The sequence below is a fragment of the Anabrus simplex genome, chromosome 3, assembly GCF_040414725.1.
Source record: "Anabrus simplex isolate iqAnaSimp1 chromosome 3, ASM4041472v1, whole genome shotgun sequence".
Lineage (NCBI taxonomy): Eukaryota > Metazoa > Arthropoda > Insecta > Orthoptera > Tettigoniidae > Anabrus > Anabrus simplex.
Genome location: NC_090267.1, coordinates 80,804,121 through 80,826,890, shown reverse-complemented (window position 1 = coordinate 80,826,890; position 22,770 = coordinate 80,804,121). Strand labels below are relative to the sequence as shown.

At 38.3% G+C, this 22,770-nt stretch overlaps 1 protein-coding gene across 1 annotated transcript in view; it reads left to right on the top strand.

Annotated features, from left to right (window-relative positions):
* The window catches only part of CCT8 (chaperonin containing TCP1 subunit 8), a 155,408-nt gene that overhangs the window by 4,829 nt on the left and 127,809 nt on the right, over nt 1-22,770 (top strand). The gene's annotated exons all lie outside the window — the stretch shown is intronic.

Genomic DNA, 22,770 nt, shown 5'->3' with positions numbered 1-22,770 from the left:
CAGTAGACAGTAAGCAGGTTCAGGATATAGAAATAGAATGGGTGGCATACAAGGATGCTGTAGTAGAAACAGCAAGGGAATGCCTAGGAACTACTGTGTGTAATGATGGGAAAAGGCAAACATCTTGGTGGAATGATGAAGTGAGAGCAGCTTGTAAACGTAAAAAGAAGGCTTATCAGAAATGGCTCCAAAGAAGGGTCAAGGCGGACAGGGAATTGTACATAGATGAGAGACAGAGTGAAACAAATAGTTGTTGAATCCAAAAAGAAGTCATGGAAAGATTTTTGGTAAGAACCTGGAAAGGCTAAGTCAAGCAGCAGGGAAATCTTTCTGGACAGAAATGAAGGGAGGGAAAAAGGAAATGAGCAGTGTTTTGAGTAATTCAGGTGAACTAGTAATAGATCCCAGGAAATCACTGGAGAGGTGGAGGGAATATTTTGATCATCATCTCATCGTAAAAGGAAATCGTCCTGGTGGTGTTGTGAACAGCCAAGCTCATGGGGAGGAGGAAAATGATGAAATTACGCTTGCGAAAGTGGAAAGGATGGTAAATAAACTCCATTGTCATAAAGCGGCAGGAATAGATGAAATTCGACCTGAAATGGTGAAGTATAGTGGGAAGGCAGGGATGAAATGGCTTCATAGAGTAATACGATTAGCATGGAGTGTTGGTGAGGTACCTTCAGATTGGACAAAAGCAGTAATCGCACCTATCTGTAAGCAAGGGAACGGGGAGGATTTCAACAACTATCGAGGTATCTCTTTGATTAGTTTACCAGGGAAAGTATTACTGGCATCTTGGAAGGGAGGGTGCGATCAGTAGTTGAGTGGAAGTTGGAAGAAAACCAGTGTGGTTTCAGACCACAGAGAGGCTGTCAGGATCAGATTTTCAGTATGCGCCAGGTAATTGAAAAATGCAACGAGAGGAATAGGCAGTCGTGTTTGTTTCGTAGATCTAGAGAAAGCATATGACAGGATAAAAGATGTTCGCCATACTGGGGGACTATGGACTTAAAGGTAGATTATTAAAATCAATCAAAGGCATTTATGTTGACAATTGGGCTTGAGTGAGAATTGATGGTAGAATGAGTTTGTGGTTCAGGGTACTTACAGGGGTTAGACAAGGCTGTAATCTTTCACCTTTGCTGTTCGTAGTTTACTTGGATCATCTGCTGCAAGGTATAAAGTGGCAGGGAGAGATTCAGTTAGGTGGAAATGTAGTAAGCAGTCTGGCTTATGCTGACGACTTGTCTTAATGGCAGACTGTGCCGAAAGCCTGCAGTCTAATATCTTGGAACTTGAAAATAGGTGCAATGAGCATGGTATGAAAATTAGCCTTTCGAAGACGAAATTGATGTCAATTGGTAAGAAATTCAACAGAATTGAATGTCAGATTGGTGATACAAAAATAGAACAGGTAGATCATTTCAAGTATTCAGGTTGTGTGTTCTCGCAGTTTGGTAATATAGTAAGTGAGATTGAATCAAGGTGTAGTAAAGCTAATGCAGTGAGCTCGCAGTTGCGATCAACAGTATTCTGTAAGAAGGAAGTCTGCTCCCAGACGAAACTATCTTTACATTGGTCTGTTTTCAGACCAACTTTGCTTTACGGGAGCGAAAGCTGGGTGGACTCAGGATATCTTATTCATAAGTTAGAAGTAACAGACATGAAAGTAGCGAGAATGACAGCTGGTACAAACAGGTGGGAACAATTGCGGCAGGGTACTCGTAATGAGGAGATAAAGGCTGATTTAGGAATGAACTTGATGGATGAAGCTGTACGCATAAACCGGTTTCGGTGGTGGGGTCATGTGAGGCGAATGGAGGAGGATAGGTTACCTAGGAGAATAATTGACTGTCTTATGGAGGATAAGAGAAGTGGAGGGAGACCATGACGATGATTGTTAGACTAAGTTTCTAACAATTTAAAGATAAGAGGTATGGAACTAAATGAGGCCACAGCGTTAGTTGCAAATAGAGAATTGTGGCGACGTTTAGTAAATTCACAGAGGCTTGGAGACTGAATGCCAAAAGTCATAACGTTCTGTAATGATAATGTGTGTGTGTGTGTGTGTGTATGTGCTTTCACATTATTTGGCATTGATTCCACAAGGTTTGAGCACATATTTTTCAGTTTATCGTCATGAAACCGCATTTTAATTAGATACTCTTATCATGCATAATTTGGTGGAACAGTTAAGTTTTGCGAGGCTTCTTTTGCAAATAACCCACAAATTTTGTATATTATGTATGTCAGGAGAGTTCTCTGGCCACTCTAAAACACAAATATTGTTCTCTCTGGAAATATTTTTCACTCTTTGAAGTTTGGCAAGGAGCCAGATCTTGCTGAAATTTCTGTCACCATCTGGAAACCACTTCTGCAGCTCAGGAACAACTCTTCTTTGCAGTATTTGGATGTACTGGTCAGATTTCATCATCCTTTTAACTGGTACTAATGTCCCAATTCTTCATGTGCGAAACATCACCAAAACATCATCAGCATAGGGTGTTTACGATCTGTTGCAAATGAGGTGGAGTTGTTGCCTCATTATTCTCTCAGTGCATATATAAAACCCACTGTCCCTGCACTTGAAAATAACTCTCATCAGAGAGAAGTATTCTCTTCCAGTGTTCCATTGTCCAGTCCTGATGACTGCGTGCCCACAAACATTTCTTACGCATTTCTGCATTTCTCCTGTTAGGTGTTCCTTTACAGGTTTGCAGGCTTTCGGTCCAGATGACAGAAATCGACGGTGAACATTAGAAACTTGCAGATTCACCCCCTTTCCCCCTGTTCATGTGCCAAGTCCACAGTAGTTAGCCTGGGGTTTTTCGTGGGAATCATATCCATTGAAGAAATAGGTATTACTAAAAGTTTTCTTCAGCTTATCCCAGTTATTTCTGGGGTCGCCGGAGCCATCCAGGCTCATTTTGGTTTTGGCTGGGGGTTTAAAGCTGGATGCCCTTCCTGACACCACGTGATTCTTGAGGTGAAAATCTCGACCCAGGATTTGAACGTCAGCCTTCCATGTGGGAAGCCAGCAGCTAAACCACTGAGCTAATCATGCTAATCATGGGGATGGTAATGCAATCTGATTATAATCATTGATGGGAATGATGTCGCTCCCCTTTTCACGGTGGCCAATAGGAATGTAAGTAGCTACTTGAGCAGTGGACAGTGAAGGTTGCTACTCTTTCAATCAAACAATCAGTCACTACTGATCTGCATTTAGGGCAGTCGCCCAGGTGGCAGATTCCCTGTCGTTTTCCTAGCCTTTTCTTAAATGATCGGAAAGAAATTGGAAAATTATTGAACATTTTCCTTGGTAAGTTATTCCAATCCCTAACTCCCCTTCCTATAAACAAATATTTACCCCAATTTGTCCTCTTGAATTCCAACTTTATCTTCATATGGTGATCTTTTCTACTTTTAAAGACACCACTCAACCTTATTGTTATTGATGTCCTCCCACACCATCTCTCCACTGACAGCTTGGAACATACCAGTTAATCAAGCAGCTCGTCTCCTTTCTCCCAGGTCTTCCCAGCCCAAACTTTGCAACATTTTTGAAACGCTACTCTTTTGTCGGAAATCACCCAGAGCAAATCAAGCTGCTTTTCTTTGGATTTTTTCCAGTTCTTGAATCAGGTAATCCTGGCGAGGGTCCCATACTCTGGAACCATACTCTAGTTGGTGTCTTACCAGAGACATATGCTCTCTCCTTTACAGCCTTACTACAACCCTTAAATACCCTCATAAGCATGTGCAGAGATCTGTACCCTTTATTAACAATCATATTTATGTGATTACCCCCTTGAAGGTCTTTTCTTATATTAACACCTAGGTACTTACAATGATACCCAAAAGGAACTTTCACCCCATCAATGCAGTAATTAAAACTGAGAGGACTTTTCCTATTTGTGAAACTCGCAACCTGACTTTTAACCCCGTTTATCATCATACCATTACCCACCGTCCATCTCACAACACTCGAGGTCACCCTGCAGCCACTCACAATCTTGTAACTTATTTATTACTCTGTACAGAATAACATCTGCAAACAGCCTTTTCTCTGCTTCCACTTCTTTGCACATATCATTGATATATATATATAAGAGATCATAAAGGTCCAATAATACTGCCTTGAGGAATTCCCCTCTTAATTATTACAGGTTCAGATAAAGCTTCGCCTACTCTAATTCTCTGAGTTCTATTTTCTACAAATATAGCCACCCATTCAAGTCACTCTTTTTTCTAGTCCATTAGCACTAGTGGTTCATGTTTGTGGGTTACTGTAGTCACGTCCTAGTTCGTGATCCATGGGCAACGGCTGAATGTCCTAGTAAGTGGTCCTGAGAGTCGGGATACCAGTTGCTATGGAGTGGGAGTGGGCATCTCGGACATATTCTGAGTCGTGGCCCTCCTTGTGCTCAGGCGGCTAGGACTACACAATTCACCGGTGGTCCATAACCCGTTAGAGGATTTTTTTTTTTTTTTTTTTTTTTTTTGCTAGGGGCTTTACGTCGCACCGACACAGATAGGTCTTATGGCGACGATGGGATAGGAAAGGCCTAGGAGTTGGAAGGAAGCGGCCGTGGCCTTAATTAAGGTACAGCTCCAGCATTTGCCTGGTGTGAAAATGGGAAACCGCGGAAAACCATCTTCAGGGCTGCCGATAGTGGGATTCGAACCTACTATCTCCCGGATGCAAGCTCACAGCTGCGCGCCTCTACGCGCACGGCCAACTCGCCCGGTCCCGTTAGAGGAGAGATCCTCACTTGGACTATGTGCAAGTAGGGCAGCATCCTGCTTCATGAATTTACCGAGCTCAGAACACTTTAAGCAAGCCTCGGACCTATGGGAGTAATGGAGTCCCACTCCCATTTGACAGGCGAGGGACTCCTTGGAAACAACTTGGCGAACGAAATGGAATTCGATGGGGAGCTATCAATATTAATGGGGCTTATGGAAGAAAGAAGGTAGAACTTGCTGAGTCAGCAAAGAGGATGCATCTGGATGTGCTAGGAGTAAGTGATATTCGGGTAAGGGGAGATAAGGAGGAAGAGATTGGAGATTATAAAGTGTACTTGACGGGTGTTAGAAAGGAAGGGCAGAGTCTGGGGTAGGGCTCTTTATCAGGAATACCATTTCACGCAACATAGTTTCTGTTAGGCACGTAAGTGAGCGAATGATGTGGGTAGATTTGTCAGTGGGAGGAATTAGGACAAGAATTGTGTCCGTGTATTCACCATGTGAGGGTGCAGATGAGGATGAAGTTGACAAGTTTTATGAAGCATTGAGTGACATCGTGGTCAGGGTCAACAGCAAGGATAGAATAGTGCTAATGGGCGATTTCAATGCGAGAGTTGGGAATAGAACTGAAGGATACGAAAGAGTGATTGGTAAATGTGGGGAAGATGTGGAAGGGAATGGGAAGCGTTTGCTGGACTTCTGTGCTAGTATGGGTTTAGCTGTTACGAATACATTCTTCAAGCATAAGGCTATTCACCGCTACACATGGGAGGCTAGGGGTACCAGATCCCTAATAGACTATATCTTAACAGACTTTGAATTCAGGAAATCTTTTAGGAATGTACGAGTTTTTCGGGGATTTCTCGATGATACAGACCATTATCTGATCTGTAGTGAACTAAGTATCTCTAGGTCTAGGGTAGAGAAAGTGAAATCTGTCTGCAAACGAATAAGGGTAGAAAATCTCCAGGACGAGGAAATTAGACAGAAGTACATGGATATGATTAGTGAGAAGTTTCGAACAGTAGACAGTAAGCAGGTTCAGGATATAGAAAGTGAATGGGTGGCATACAGGGATGCTGTAGTAGAAACAGCAAGGGAATGCCTAGGAACAACTGTGTGTAAAGATGGGAAAAGGCGAACATCTTGGTGGAATGATGAAGTGAGAGCAGCCTGTAATCGTAAAAAGAAGGCTTATCAGAAATGGCTCCAAACAAGGGCCGAGGCAGACAGGGATTTGGACGTAGATGAAAGAAACAGAGCGAAACAAATAGTTGTTGAATCCAAAAAGAAGTCATGGGAAGATTTTGGTAATAACCTGGAAAGGCTAGGTCAAGCAGCAGGGAAACCTTTCTGGACAGTAATAAAGAATCTTAGGAAGGGAGGGAAAAAGGAAATGAACAGTGTTTTGAGTAATTCAGGTGAACTCATAACAGATCCCAGGGAATCACTGGAGAGGTGGAGGGAATATTTTGAACATCTTCTCAATGTAAAAGGAAATCATCATGGTGGTGTTGCAAACAGTCAAGCTCATGGGGAGGAGGAAAATGATGTTGGTGAAATTATGCTTGAGGAAGTGGAAAGGATAGTAAATAAACTCCATGGTCATAAGGCAGCAGGGGCCTATTCCACAAAAGTATGGTCTTGTACATTACAAGTTACTAGTGTGGGTTCTTGTAATGTATGGAGTTGTACATTTCTGTTCCACAAAAGATTGATAGTCTCTTGTATATTACCAGTGAATTGTTACAAGTTTTACAAGTGACGACATATCAATAAACATACTACGTCATAGCATGAATCAGCTGTTTATCTTCGTATTCCATTCGTTGAATTAGGTTATGCTTGCCTCATTTATCGTAATATCGTATTTTACTGTAACTTATGCAGCAAAGATTGAAAGAACTAATATTCCTGTGAATTTGTTAATGCTACGATGTTATTTTTCAGTTTATTTCTTTGATGATAGGAAATTACTCCGTTATTATCACCCATTCTGTTCTTCCGCGATCCTCGCGTATGTTCTACGAGAGTCTAACATATTAATACCTACCTTGGTCTGTCATTAGGAATCAGATGCCGCTAATAACGATATTCGGCCGCCAAACTTAATTGTTACGAAATTGCAAACTCTGCATGAATTGTTAAAATGATGTTAAGAGAAACAAAGTTATTCGTTTTGAAGGAAATAGAAGGTAGGAAAGATATTCGTTTCGGTGGATTCAGCGAGAGTCTGAAAAAACAAGACAAAATAAATGGTTGGATGGAAATATTTGACTTGGGAAAAGCTCATGGAGCTTTTGAGGGGAAAAGTTGGACGTATGTAAGAGATATTCTGCTCATTAATGATTCCAGGAATGTCCTTGGAATATGTTTTTTTCAGTATTTTCAGGCCAACAAACAAATTGAGGAAATTTTATATCATTTATTGCAGCTACCACAGACCGAAGATTTTGCCATCCCAAGCATATCTGCAGTACCATGGTACTGACCACCATTTCCTAGCCAATGTAATGTTGTTAGTAAATGTTGTTTAGCAGAGAGAGATTTATTTCTGTTCGTAGGATATTTTAAGCTATGGCCAATATCTATCAAAAGTTCTTCCACTATATTGTGCTTAACCTAAAACGTTCATTGTATTCAAATACAGTGTTAAACTGGAAGTTTATTCTTTCCCTGTACAGACGATAGTTTTCATTTTCATCACCATCACCATCACTACTGCTAGACCACATATTTATCAAAATGTATCCAAAATAAACGTATTTAAATAGCACTAGTACATTTATATATTATTGTCCTTTCACTGGTAGAGAATTCTTCTCAATTCGCTAGTAAGTTACAAGTACTAGTACTTTTGTGGAACACGCCTATAAAAATTCACTAGTAATTTGTAAGTATGGAGTAGTAAAGTACAACTGTAGAAAATTCTTTTGTGGAACAAAAACTCTGGTATTTGTACAAGTTACTAGAGAATTTACTTGTAATGTACAAGACCATACTTTTGTGGAACAGGCCCCAGGAATAGATGAAATTAGACCTGAAATGGTGAAGTATAGTGGGAAGGCAGGGATGAAATGGCTTCATAGAGTAGTCAAATTAGCGTGGAGTGTTGGTAAGGTACCTTCAGATTGGACAAAAGCAGTAATTGCACCTATCTATAAGCAAGGGAACAGGAAGGATTGCAACAACTATCGAGGTATCTCATTGATTAGTATACCAGGCAAAGTATTCACAGGCATCTTGGAAGGGAGGGTGCAATCAGTCGTTGAGAGGAAGTTGGATGAAAACCAGTGTGGTTTCAGACCACAGAGAGGCTGTCAGGATCATATTTTCAGTATGCGCCAGGTAATTGAAAAATGCTATGAGAGGAATAGGCAGTTGTGTTTGTTTCGTAGATCTAGAGAAAGCATATGACAGGGTACCGAGGGAAAAGATGTTCGCTATACTGGGGGACTATGGAATTAAAGGTAGATTATTAAAATCAATCAAAGGCATTTATGTTGACAATTGGGCTTCAGTGAGAATTGATGGTAGAATGAGTTCTTGGTTCAGGGTACTTACAGGAGTTAGACAAGGCTGTAATCTTTCACCTTTGCTGTTTGTAGTTTACATGGATCATATGCTGAAAGGTATAAAATGGCAGGGAGGGATTCAGTTAGGTGGAAATGTAGTAAGCAGCCTGGCCTATGCTGACGACTTGGTCTTAATGGCAGACTGTGCCGAAAGCCTGCAGTCTAACATCTTGGAACTTGAAAATAGGTGCAATGAGTATGGTATGAAAATTAGCCTCTCGAAGACTAAATTGATGTCAGTAGGTAAGAAATCCAACAGAATTGAATGTCAGATTGGTGATACAAAGCTAGAACAGGTCGATAATTTCAAGTATTTAGGTTGTGTGTTTTCGCAGGATGGTAATATAGTAAGTGAGATTGAATCAAGGTGTAGTAAAGCTAATGCAGTGAGCTCGCAGTTGCGATCAACAGTATTCTGTAAGAAGGAAGTCAGCTCCCAGACGAAACTATCTTTACATCGGTCTGTTTTCAGACCAACTTTGCTTTATGGGAGCGAAAGCTGGGTGGACTCAGGATATCTTATTCATAAGTTAGAAGCAACAGACATGAAAGTAGCAAGAATGATTGCTGGTACAAACAGGTGGGAACAATGGCAGGAGGGATCTCGGAATGATGAGATAAAGACTAATTTAGGAATGAACTCGATGGATGAAGCTGTACGCATAAACCGGCTTCGGTGGTGGGGTCATGTGAGGCGAATGGAGGAGGATAGGTTACCTAGGAGAATAATGGACTCTGTTATGGAGGGTAAGAGAAGTAGAGGGAGACCAAGACGACGATGGTTAGACTCTGTTTCTAACGATTTAAAGATAAGAGGTATAGAACTAAATGAGGCCACAACACTAGTTGCAAATCGAGGATTGTGGCGACGTTTAGTAAATTCTCAGGGGCTTGCAGACTGAACGCTGAAAGGTATAACAGTCTATAATGATAATGTATGTATGTATGTATGCATTAGCACTAATTTTTGCCAGTAGTCTTCCATGATCTACCCTATCAAATGCCTTAGATAGGTCAATCACAATACAGTCCATTTGGCCTCCAGAATCCAGGATATCTGCTATATCTTGCTGAAATCTTACAAGCTGAGCTTCAGTGGAATAACCTTTCTTAAAACCAAACTGCCTTCTGTCAAACCAGTTATTAATTTCGCAAACAAGTATATGTATTTCTCGGGTGGGCTGGTGGGTTCCTAAACATCCACAAAGAACACATCTCTCCTCTGTAAGGAATTTCAAGTAAGATTTGCATAATTTGTACTTCCTTATAATGATCCAAATCTTAGGTGGAAAGGTGTCAACGTTTGTCAAGTATCGTGCTTAGTTATAAAAAATTAGTCGCACTAACTATCAGCAAGCCGACATAGGTTTGTTTGCTCTACAAATTTCAGAGTGCAGGACTATGAACTCCTGAGACGAAAAAGAAAACGTGTATTAAAAAAAGTTCTCTGCCTGCACTAAATATGAGGGAAATGAAATCTGTTCCTGTTGCAAAGTGTGCATGTACAAGTATTATGAAGTAATTTGATATATTCTATATATACTTTTAAATTTATTACTAATCAAAGTATTCTGGTTGTTGCCCCTTAGCAGCCTCGAATCCTACTACTATATGTCTTTGACAAGAGCTTAATCCTGATGTAAACATGGTATATCCATGCCTCCGCCAAATGAAGAGTTGTGATTTGCTGAGCGTGTAGTGTCGACTTCCACCTCGCCAACGTCTCCTGTTCGGACTACAGGGCTGCGCATCGCGTACGGCAAGAGTGCGAAGATCTGAACTTCTGAATAAACGACTAAACCTGGATTCTGTTCACTTAGTTTATTGAACACATTCACAGTGCACTGCCTATGGTCACTTCTGAGCGGTTTTCCTCTTTTGTGCTTCACTACACGCGATGGTCCTACCTCTTGTTCCATTTCTATCACTATGAATACTGACTGCTGCTGCAAGGTGCAACACCTTATTTCCACGCTGTACAGCTTGGGACTTTCCCCCACTACAAGAAGACTTCCTGTATTGTACCACGCCTTGTGCCTTCATTTCTCGTTATTTAATCACTATTTTATTGAAAGAATGTGTGTGTGTGTATATATATTCAGTATATATGGCAACCATATTTTATGTTTATGTACTCTTCCAAACTTTCTAAATGTAATAAACTAAACTTAATGCGACGTACTACTTTTCTTCGAGCTCGCATACAGTCGAGTGAGTGCGACGATTGCTTCTCCAATCAACTACGTCTGTGTCCACATGCAAAGGCATGTTTACATCAGGATTAAACTCTCGTGAAAAGCGGTATACATACGAGGGGGTACCCAAAAAAAACTGGAATTATTTTTTAACAGCTATATGTATTTTCAATTTTTTTTATGAAACAACCTTATCCCATTCAAAATACTCTCCATTACAACTAACACATTTGTCCCACCGGTGCTTCCACTGTTCAAAATATTTTTTGTAGTCATCTTTAAAAATGGCTGACAGCTCCTCCCTAATTTTCTTCTTGACCTCTTCAATGATACAGTAAATTGAAATGCACGTTTTCAATACAGTGACAATTTATTTATGCGAGTTAGATCACACGTCGTTTTATACAAGATTGGTACCTTTTCATGCGTGGAAATAAGAAAAAGTCGCACGGAGCTTGGTCAGGTGAGTAAGGTGCATGGGACAGTGGAACCATTCCATTTTTAGCCAAAAACTGTCTAACAGAGAAGGCGCAATCTTCTTATAACTTCCAAATTTCACAGCTGCACATTGTTCACTTAAACTTGCCATCATAAAAACAAAACAAGAACTAAACATCACTAGCAAAAGCAATCACTGCACATGAACAGAGCAAGTCAGTTTGACAACACAGGCGGCACTGAACTGGCAATGTTTTGTGCTATACACGCCTAGCGGCTGAAATGCGTACTACACAAGCGATGTTATTCCAGTTTGTTTTTTTTTTTTTTTTTTTTTTTTTTTTTTTTTTGGGGGGGGTACCTCTTTGTATGTGCCTTCTCTGTGGGGATATTTTTCTTGGTGTATCTCTTCTGTTCTCTCTTCCTAAAGGAGTCCATGAATTGACCCATTCCACAAACTGATGAGAGCCGCCAGTAGGCATTAATTTTCATAGCCAGTCTTTCCCTCGCATAGGGGATATTTGTTTTATCCGTATGAAGACAACATGCGTTATTTAGCACATTATAATTTAACACAACTTCAGAACAGTCCTTGTGGCAAACAATAAATGTCACACATCCCTGAATTTAATTTATTGTGTCATTCTCTTTACAGTGGAAACTTTCAACAGCAGTGGGCATTGCTTCACAATGTTCACACTTACACCGGTCGGTGTTTCCGTGTCTTTCAAAATAACAGATGCCGGTGGTTCGTTTTCTAGTTAAAATGTTGTGCACTGTGGTTCAAACTAATATGCCGACATTGAGAAACACTCGTAGACAGACGGAAGTAGCGCACGATATCCTGTCGTAAGGCAACAGTGGTGTCACTCTGTCCCCTACCTAAAATTTAATATCTTCACATCTCACAAGCTAATAGTGATTTCTAAGTTCCTATTTTGGCATTCCACTCTTCTACACAAAATCTTACTGAATTAATTAAAAACAAAACGTCAAATTTCATGCGTTTACTGGGCCTGTAATTTCCCAGGTGCCAGGCTGAGTAGCTCGGATGATCCGAACGCTGGCCTGCTGAGCCCAGCTTGATAGGTTCAATCCTGGCTCAGACTGCTATTTGAAGGTGCTAAAGTACATTTTTTAGCCTCTCTTCAGTAGATTAACTGGTAAAAGAACTCATCCGAGACAAAAATCTAGCACCTCAGCATCTCCAGAAACCATAAAAGTAGTTAGTTATACTTTAAATCAATGACGTTATTAATTTCCCAGATGACCAAATATTGATAAAGGAAAATCTGTATCGTTTTCCCTCAGCATCTGTGTTAAAACTTCTGATACTATTTATTACAATTCATTTATATTCTATGACAATTAATGTTTCCTTATACAGTGAATATTTTAAAATTTAAAATTCCAATCATTTTATATGTATTTATCCATACCATGAAGAATTTGGCATATTAACCTTTTTGTTATTGTATTGTATAACTTCCAATATTAACTTTATGTGGAATACATAACCTCTCCTTGCGAAATGCCAACCTCACCTACCCAGGGTGAACAAACCTGTTTCCACAGATGAGGCTCTGTCGACCGAGTCACGGTGGTATAACCAATACATTAAATACAGAGGAAATGCTGTAATTTCAGCTAGTCCATTAGCTGAGAGGTGGCAGCCCCACCAGTGGTGTTACTTCCTTCAGGCTAGCAACCCATCGGAAGGACATTTGATTGCTTTCAAGTCTTGCAAAAGAAAAAGAAACTGGATGGATATTAAAGATGGCGAACATGGCTAAGAAAATGTTAAGGATAATAAGTGGAAGAAAAGGAATATATTTAAGTGTGCTATATGGAATGTACAGGGAATAGCACACAAAGACGATCAACCAGATGACATTCTCAAGAGAAAAAAAAAGACATCTCGATTACTTCAATCTCTGAAACCAAATGTAAACTACAAGGCTCAAAAGAAACTGTAAATTACCTACAATTCTATAGTAGGGTCAAACAAGAGGATAGAGGCCAAGCAGGATTCATGAACATGATACATAAGACTAAGATCAAGAATAGATAACTACACTTTCTGGAATGAAAGAATTATTTTGATTAGACTAAAGTTATCCAGAGGCTGTCTGACGGTCATAGGTATTTATGCTCCAGTAGAGAGACGATTAGAAGACAATGATAGTTTCTATAACAATTTACAGAAAGTGATTAACAAAATTAATAAGCAAGATATGATACTTTTACTGGGAGATTTTAACGCCAGAGTAGGAAATCGCAGAATTCAGAACAGTATAGGAACAAATGGGGAGGAAACTTGCAATAGCAACGAAAGAAAACTTACTGAGTTTGTTCTCTTCAATCAGTTAACAATAAGGAACACCATGTTTCCACATAGACAGTCAGAAGTTCACATGGTCAGCTAGGAATCAGTGATCTATCATTGATTATGTCATTTGTAACCAAAAGCTAGCAGAATTAATTTTAGATGTTAGAGTCCCGAAATGGAAACGGGTCATTTTTCAGTAGTCCGCATAAAGCCAAGATGGATGAAAAATACACCCTGCATGGAACAAAAAGAAACAACTTATAAAGTTGGTCTTTTAATAGATCCAAGCATAAAATAAAAAGCAAAGTCATCTCCGTACAGGCCATGAAGGCCCTTGGAGGGGTGGAAGGTAGTTTCCACTATCCATAACCTTGGCACTTGATGGGGAAGAGTGGTTATCTTTACGCCCGGCCGCCTTTGCTCCCAGGAATTAACCTGGTACTCATTTTTGGTGTAGGCTGAGTGAACCTCAGGGCCATATGCACTTCCGGAAGTGGAAATCTGGTTTCTTAAATTTTAAGACTTCCTGACGGGGATTTGAACCCACGTCCATCTGGGCGAACCGAGTACGCCTTTACCGCCTCGGCGAGACAGCCCCCAAGCATAAAATGGCTATACCAAAATCGACTTAATAATCTAACGCAAGTAAAACCAGTGAGTACCAATGTAGAGTAAGAATGGTCAAATATTAGCTTAGCTTTGAAATAGGCAGCTTTTGAAAGTTTAGACATAAGAAGAAAATGGAAGAGAAAAAAGGGCCTGAGAATCTGGGATGAAGGGATAAAAATGGTCATATCAGAAAAAAAGATATGCTTACAAGAAATTTGTCAACTGGTAAAATAGAAGATAAACTTAAATACAATTATAAGAGAGCAGTAGCTAAACAAGAAAGTAGACAAAAACATAGAGAAAGTTGGGAAAATTTTGTATCTTCATTGGAAACAGACTTAAAAAGACCACAACCATAAACTTATAAAATTCTGAAGAAATTAAACAGGGACGTTGAGGATGAGGCAAAATTTGAAATAATACCACCAAGCGACTGGCTTAATTAATTTTCAAACACACTGGTCAAATTCAAAAAATGAAGTGTTAACTTTGTCAATATCTAACAACAATAAATTGGAATCTATAACATTGGAAGAGCTAGACCAAACTTTGAAGAAATTAAGGAATGTTAAAGCACCTGGAGAGGATGCAATACATGCTGAACTGTTCAAATATTCAAATAAAACTTTCAAACAAAGATACCTCAGCTTTTAAATCAAATTTGGTATGGAGACAATTCACCAGAAAGTTGGCAGAAAGCAATAGTTTTCCGTCTTCATATAAAAGGTGACATAAAACACCGTGAAAATTACAGAGGAATTAGTGTTGTTAACTCGGGTTATAAAATACATGCAAATATCATTAAAGATAAGTTGCAGCAACATTATGAAGATAAGTTGGGGAATGAACAACATTTCTGTAAAGGGCGCTCCTGCACTGATGCATATTTCGCTATGAAGATATTAATAGAAAAACGTAGATAATTCAATTTGGAAACACACATTGCATTTGTGGACTTTAAAAAGGACTTTGACCGAGTAAACAGAAACCAATTGCTTGAAATTGGGGCAAATATTTGTTTATAGGAAGGGGAGTTAGGGATTGGAATAACTTACCAAGGGAGATGTTCAATAAATTTCCAGTTTCTTTGCAATCATTTAAGAAAAGGCTAGGAAAACAACAGATAGGGAATCTGCCACCTGGGCGACTGCCGTAAATGCAGATCAGTAGTGATTGATTGAAATTCTAAAACAAGACAATGTCTTTCAACAGATTATTAATAATATGTACATCATCTACAAATCCAATCTCATTTCTGTAAAATTGAACAAGAACCAGACCGAGTGGAAATCAGTAAATGGTGGTGTAAGACAAGGCTGCGGACTGTACCTTCCACTTTTTATACTATACTGTATATGAATGCAATAATGGAAACTTGGAAACAAGGACGTCATGAATCAATATCAATAAATAGACGCCTCGAACACCTAGATGTAATATTATATGCTGATGTTGCATTGCTGGCTACGACGGAAGATGACCTACGAAGATCAGTTTTCAATCTAAAAAAGTTTCCTCAGATTTTAATATGATTATTTCAACAGAAAAGACAAATAATGGCCTTCAAGGGAAGGGAACAGATTCCTAGTAAAATATGTTTAGATAATGCAACATTGGAAAGAGTAAATGTGTTCATTTATCTTGGCTACAGCTTATCATACCAATCAGAATTAGATATACCAGCAAAAATTAATAAATTCACAAAACCTACAGGAATAATAAACATCATCATGAAACTTGTTCAGAAACATATTCGATTGCACCTTTATAATACCCTAGCTTAACCAACACTTTGCTATGCATGTGAGGCATGGACGTTAAGATGTCAAGACTTGTCTCAAATTACAGTACGAGAAATGACATTCATGCGTCGTACAGCAGGGTATACAAAATGGGACCATAAAAGGAATGAGAGGTGCTAAAAGAACTGAAAGTACAACCGATAACTGACTCCATCTACAATTATCAGGAAAGCTGGAAACGTCATATACAAAGGATAGAACCTGGTAGATTGCCAAAAGAGATTCTCCAATACCAACCCATGGGGAAAGGATCTGTAGGGCGTCTGATGAAGAGATGGAGGGAAAATGCAAGACCGTAATGGGACACATGGCCCAATACTTGGAAGAAGACGACCTATATTAATGTTCATTGACAAATAAAACCTCTATTCTAGTATATTCAGTAGAATGCAGACGTGCCAACTCTCCCGATTTAAGCGGAAGACTCCCTATTTTTGGTCCTTCCTCTCTCTCTCTCTCTCTCTCCTAATCATAGAGCCTTATCTCCTGATTTTGAGAACAGATTTAGTATTCCTGTATTTTTTGTAAATCCCAGGTTTTTCCTCGTTCTTTAAGTACCTGGAGAGAACTGATGTTCAGTGGGCACTAGCAATCAGCTGGTGGTGGTGGTCTTGAATATGACAGAATCTCTAACATAATGCTTTTTATTTTGTCATTTTCACACAGCAATGTTGACTGTGAGACTATTTTTTTAGCATATTTACAAGGACAAAAACTCAATTCAGATCAAAGCTTCCCGAATAAGAATTCTGGAAAAAATTAAACTTCATCTTTCATCGGACATCCTACAGATCGTTTTCCCCTGGGTTGGTATCGGAGAATGTCTTTTGGCAATCTTCCAGGTTCCATCCTTTGTATATGATGTTTCCAGCTTTCCTGATAACTGTGGATGTATGCGTTGAGCATAAATCTAGTTAAATTTATGAAGAGGCCTAAGGTAGTTGCCTAAAGCTTAGATACATGCAGTATTTTGGTGTTTATAAAATACATGTAATATTTCAGTAATTAGGCTATAAGTAAATTAATTAAACTAATAAGAGTAATTACATAGTTGAGTGGCATAATGTGTTAAATATTCTTCAAAGTTGCGTTATCAATGATGTGTTGTAACATGTCAGGATATGCCGCAAAAAAACTCCAGATTTTTGACGTTTGAAAGTTGGCATGTCTGAGAAGGGTTCACAGCCTAGTGAATGTATCCCTCCCCTCCGAGCTGGCTGTATATTCTCCAAAGCAGGGCCGCTCAAACTTTTTTGTATGTAGGGCCAATAGTTATGAAAAGGACAGGTCATGGGCCAGACTAGTACTAATAATAATAATAATAATAATAATAATAATAATAATGTATCGTTATCCTATTTTTTTCTCAAATATCTAGACAAAAATTATCATTATCATTTATCAAAATAATAATAATAATTATTATTAACCACTTTGCTATTAGTAAACATATAAAAATTTCATATGTCGTTTCTTTTTGTCTTAGTGATTAGTGATATTATACTAACTAATCCAGTTGTCTAAATTAAGTAAAAACATGTATGCAGTGAGAAGCGTGGAACTGGTTTTTTGAAGATAACAAAGTACTGATGTCCAGTTTTATGTTCAGTGGTGCTGAGTAGTAACACGTGTTGTAGATGACATTCTCTCACATCGATCTCAATCTTGATATCTGGATCTTCAGCTTGGAGAATGTTTGCTATTATGTAATAGTTGAAGAAACATGGCTCAAATGCTGGACTTCTTTCTTCAGAGCTTGATACTTTCCTTCTGGCAACAACTTATAAAACCTCGGTCCTACACAATACAACAGGACCTACATGTACATTCTAATACCCACAGCACAACTTCAAATTAAGAAGACCATGCCACCAGCAGTGACCGGACTATTCCTTAGTACCGTATTATGAACAAGATTTTAATGTGTTCACAAAATTTTTATCATATCAAAGCATAAATTCACAGAAAGCACTCCAGCCAATGTATAAGACTAACACGGCATTAACGCGTCGCTATCTGTAGACATTTTACATGAACTGTTTTAAATGTGACAATTTACAAATTTTATTTAGTCTGTGTGTCTTGTTGCTATATGCAAACCTATTCACTTGCTTGGTTTTATCTATGGCTGATGATGACATTGTATACGTGTCAAAACTGGTACCATTATAATTAAAATGTTGTAACATAACCTATGTGCAACAGTTGTGTATTGAAAAGGTGGATTCTATTATATTAAATTGCTTTTGTGATACCTGGACTATTCTATAATATTAGGAAGACCTTCATAAGTACCTGTTCTAGAATGTCCTGAAATAGGTTTGTCACTATGGCACATAACTTTATGATATCGACAAACATGTCCTTGGTACATGTAAATTCTAGAGCCGACTTACATTAAACACACAACTGGGGGTTTCCCTGAACAACTTGGGAAACAGACGGTTATTTACAGTGATGAATATGATTTAACATTAAATTCCCTTGAATACATATAACCAGAAGTTTCCTGTATGACTGAACACATCAGGGGTTATGGTAAATATAGCCTAACCTGTAATGATGATTATGATTAGGTGCCATGAAGTTGATATAGACACCTGGCGACTGCATGGATGGACTTCCTCCAGATGTTTCGGTCTTTAGCCATATACTTCAGATCCTTCAGTGACATGTTCATGTTGCATTTGATGGAGTCTAACCATCTCAATGCTGGCCACCCTAGTCTTCGAGACCCCTCCACCTTCCTAAGCATGATCATTTCTCGATAAGTATGAGGGAAGTTTACCCATCAATTTTAGTAACAGGAATCAAAACAATTTCACGATGGTGTAAAGGTGTTTTACACCCACCCTTATATTTGCATGAGGCAAGTTTTTCTATTTTGAATAACCACAGACCTGTAAATTTGGCGTCAATCATATGCAAGCAAATGGAGCAGTTAATACAGTAGTAGATTATTTGAGGTTAAAATGGGACTCTTCTGGAATGATATTTAAGCCGCAACATGGTTTTAGGGAAGGCTTCTCCTGCAAAATTCGGCTCTGTTCCGTAAGTCAAGATACATCAGATAAGCTCGACAGTGGGTCAAGGATTGATGCACTAGTAATTGATTTTGCTAAGGCATTCAATCTTGTGCCACATGACATTCTCCTTAACAAGTTAAATTATACCTTGTTATAAAAAATAATTTAAATAAATACAAGATTTCATGTCTCTTTTAAAATTAGTTGTAAACAATAACTTCTTCACTTTTGATAACTACATCTATCAACAGGAAGGTTTTTCTATGGGTTCACCAGCCTCAGGTATCTTAGCTGAAATTTACCTGGACTTTTTAGAACATACTAATATCGATAACAATAATAATTTTGATAATAATCTCTTTTGGGCAAGATGTTTAGATGATACCTTAGTAATTATGGATGAAAAAACAGTAGAATCTGCTACCACTCTTCTCAGTCTTAATAACATTGATTCACACGTCAAATTCACACTTGAATCTGAAAATAATCAAATAAATTTTTTTAGACTTGACATCCTCAGACACTCAAACTTTTTAAGCTATAAGATCTTTAGAAAACCTACTCGAACAGCTTCTACAATCCGCCAAGACTCTTCTCATCCTCCGATTCATAAATGAGCAACTTACAATAGCATGGTTCACCGAGCCTTTAATGTGTCCGTGTCTAAAAAAGACCTAAAAAATCAATTGAACACACTTCACATGATCGCAAAATCTAATGGTTTTAATAGTTTTTTCATCGAAAGAATAATCAACAGATACATAGTCCTTTGACCACGTTAAAGAAAGAAAAATACAACGTCTCATCAATTTTTACTACCTTCACGTTTAATAATGAGATCTATAAAGTCACTAACATCTTTAAAAAATATAATGTAAAAATAGCCTTTAAAACTAACAATAAAAGTGCAGAAATCTTACATAATTCTCCATCAGTTAACAAGACTAACAGCTTCTCAAAATCAGGAGTATACAGGGTCAAATGTAATAGTTACAATTTTTCTTACTTTGGACAGACTGGGAGGAGTTTCAACATAAGATATTTAAACACGTTAATGCCCTAAAATATAACATTCTTAGCATTACAAACCATTATTCTCGTCATTATTCCGTAAGCTATATCATTATTAAGTTTACGTAAGGAGTAATTTATAATACCACCTATTCAATACAATTTATTCCACTGTTGTGTGGTCAAATGCACATAGAAATTACCAGAATTTGAAAGGTACATGTTTCACCCACTTTTTATTGGGCATCATCAGCCTCATTCAATCTTAAAACACACACTGGTCTGAGGAATCTTACCAAAGTACATAAATCGTATTGATGAACACTTAATGGTATTGATACTGTGGTTACGTAATAATTACAGCACATAAATATTGAATAAAATATGTACACATACTAAAATCACTTTGAAAAATTAAAATGTATGTCTAAAAGTAATTGTGTCACATTGTATTTTAAAAATAATCCATGTCTGACTCTGAAATGGATCTTCTTGATAAAAAGCTTGAACACTATATATCATGCGTGGGGAACAGATTATCAAACCCAAGGCTTCACTGGATAAGAATAGTACGAATAAAAGATACGGTATATGATGAGGTTGAAGTCTATTATATAAAAATAGGGTGAAAATACGTAGTCGAATTGGAGGCGATATGGATTAAGACATCTTGGAATTTTGGATAAAAATAGTAGTATGATGAGAAGCACTAGTAAACATTGGAGCATTGGTCGAAAGCGCTGCTAAAATTAACTCCTAAGAGAGGGTGGTAGGTCTAAATGACAATCTCCTGTAACCAGAAATGCCCCTTGTAGACGTGGTTGCCCGTAGTAAACAATGTAAACTCTAAACAGACTAACGCTGCAGGCATATTAGGACATATGTTACATCTGGAGAATGAAATGGCTACAGTGTCTGAACGTTTCATTACTAAGGTTACCATCATTGTGTGATGTGCTGTTATGCCATGTCAACATTATGTTAACATTACCAGGGCCGTTCATTGGGTTAACATAATCATTTCGGATGTACTTGGGCTGAGTGACTCAGATGGTTAAGGCGCTGGCCTTCTGACCCCAAGTTGGCAGATTCGATCCTGGCTCAGTCCGGTGGTATTTGAAGGTGCTCAAATACGTCAGCCTTGTGTTGGTAGGTTTACTGGGACGTAAAAGAACTACTGCAGGACTAAATTTCGGCACTTCGACGTCTCTGAAAACCGTAAAAAATTTAATTAGTGGGACGTAAAGCCAGTAACACTATTATTTCAGGTGTACTTCCCATTCATTGGGTGCTGAATTTAAGAAATTCACTTCAGAACTAAGTTAACAAATTATGTTTCACAGTTCTCATGAGAGCAAATAAATCGAGGAATTTCGTGCCTTAATTTATTTTGAAACATTCAAAATGATGTTAGAAATATCATTTTAACAGTTTTATCATGTATTTTCATCTTTCCAGCAAAGTGAAATCCAAGAGAAAACTTTATTTGACGAATTGAAATTTCTAAATAATCGCCTTGTTGGTTTCTTATCTAGTAGAACATATGTGATTCTAGTTGATTATATGTGGTGCGTACTTGTTGGCGAAGCGTTTTCATACGTGTAAAAGTGATTTTTCCTATGATGTTACCTTTATCATGTTAAATTACCCCCCCCCGTTTATATAATATGTACGTGATATTTTTGTGTTAGCCGATACCAGCAATCCGGCTACTTCAGCCGCCATGTTTTTTTAATATTACGGTCTGAGGATTGGAATCGGTCTTGCGTTGTGGTCGTAGTAAGATCAGTTATATATACAGCAGTGCGCATTATTCTCTTTCGCAGCGAGGGTTAGCCACTTATGAACCTTATCAGCATATGTCTGGCATTTAAGTACAAAAATGCTGAAAACTAAAGTCACAACAGTTTTTTTCGAGGGCTGAGGAATACAACAGTGAGGCGTTCTATGTATTTGATGCTGCAAGAAAGGTTCTAGTGTGTAAGTACTGTAATGTTCGTATTACGTGAAAAAGAAAGACACGTGTGATAAATACTGTAGAGAATAAGAAACACACAAAAAGAAGAAGAAAGAAGCAAATAAACGTAATTTTAAGCGGCAATTAACAATCGGCGATACTTTACACGTCACAAAGGAACTGAAAAGATATTGAGAGCAATTTGTAATAGACACAACAGAAGCATTCATGCAAGCCAGCATTTCTATTGAAAAATTGGATAATCCTGGCATGAGGACATGAATGATTATAAAAGGAAAGATAAATAATACCGTCGTTATTGTAAAATATGACAATATTAGTTAAGTTGTAATAATGTTGTTTTTACGTCCCACTTACTACTTTGATGGTTTTCGGAGATGTCGGAATGTTGGCCCACAGGAGTTCTTTTACGTGCCAATAAAACTAGTAACATGGGGCTGACGTATTTGAACATCAGACTGAGCCAGGATTGATCCTACCAACTTGGGCTCAGAAACCAAATGCCTTAACCATCTGAGTTACTCATCCCCGTCCGGGCAGCACCAGCATATTCATGAATAACTTGCAGGGCTATATGGCTTTGCAAAATACAGTGAAAGTATGTCTGATAGAAGAGAAGACATTGTTAGTGAAGTTTTAGCAGGTTTGATAGAAGAACACAGTAAATTTGCACCCAAGTGTTCGTAAGCATTATGGTTTCCGACGTCTAATGTGGTCAGCGAAAGGGGCTGCTTTGTTTACACAAAGATCCTTTCTGACTGTCGCACAACTTGAATTCTGATAATGTTGAAATCATGCGTAGTTTGTACTTTGGAGACAAGTTATTCAAAATGTAAATATGTGTGGGCTATGTATAAATTCCTAACTTCCGCCTAATTTCGTTTCGAGGTTTCAGTGATTTATATAGGCCTACTGGTATTTATTTCTATAACATTTTGTATATTTGGTTGTTCTAACTTTTAATAACAATTTAATACATTACACGTATTCACTTTAAAACTCCTAATCACAAAATTAGTTAGATTTACCCCATACCCTAAGGAATAATTCAAAAG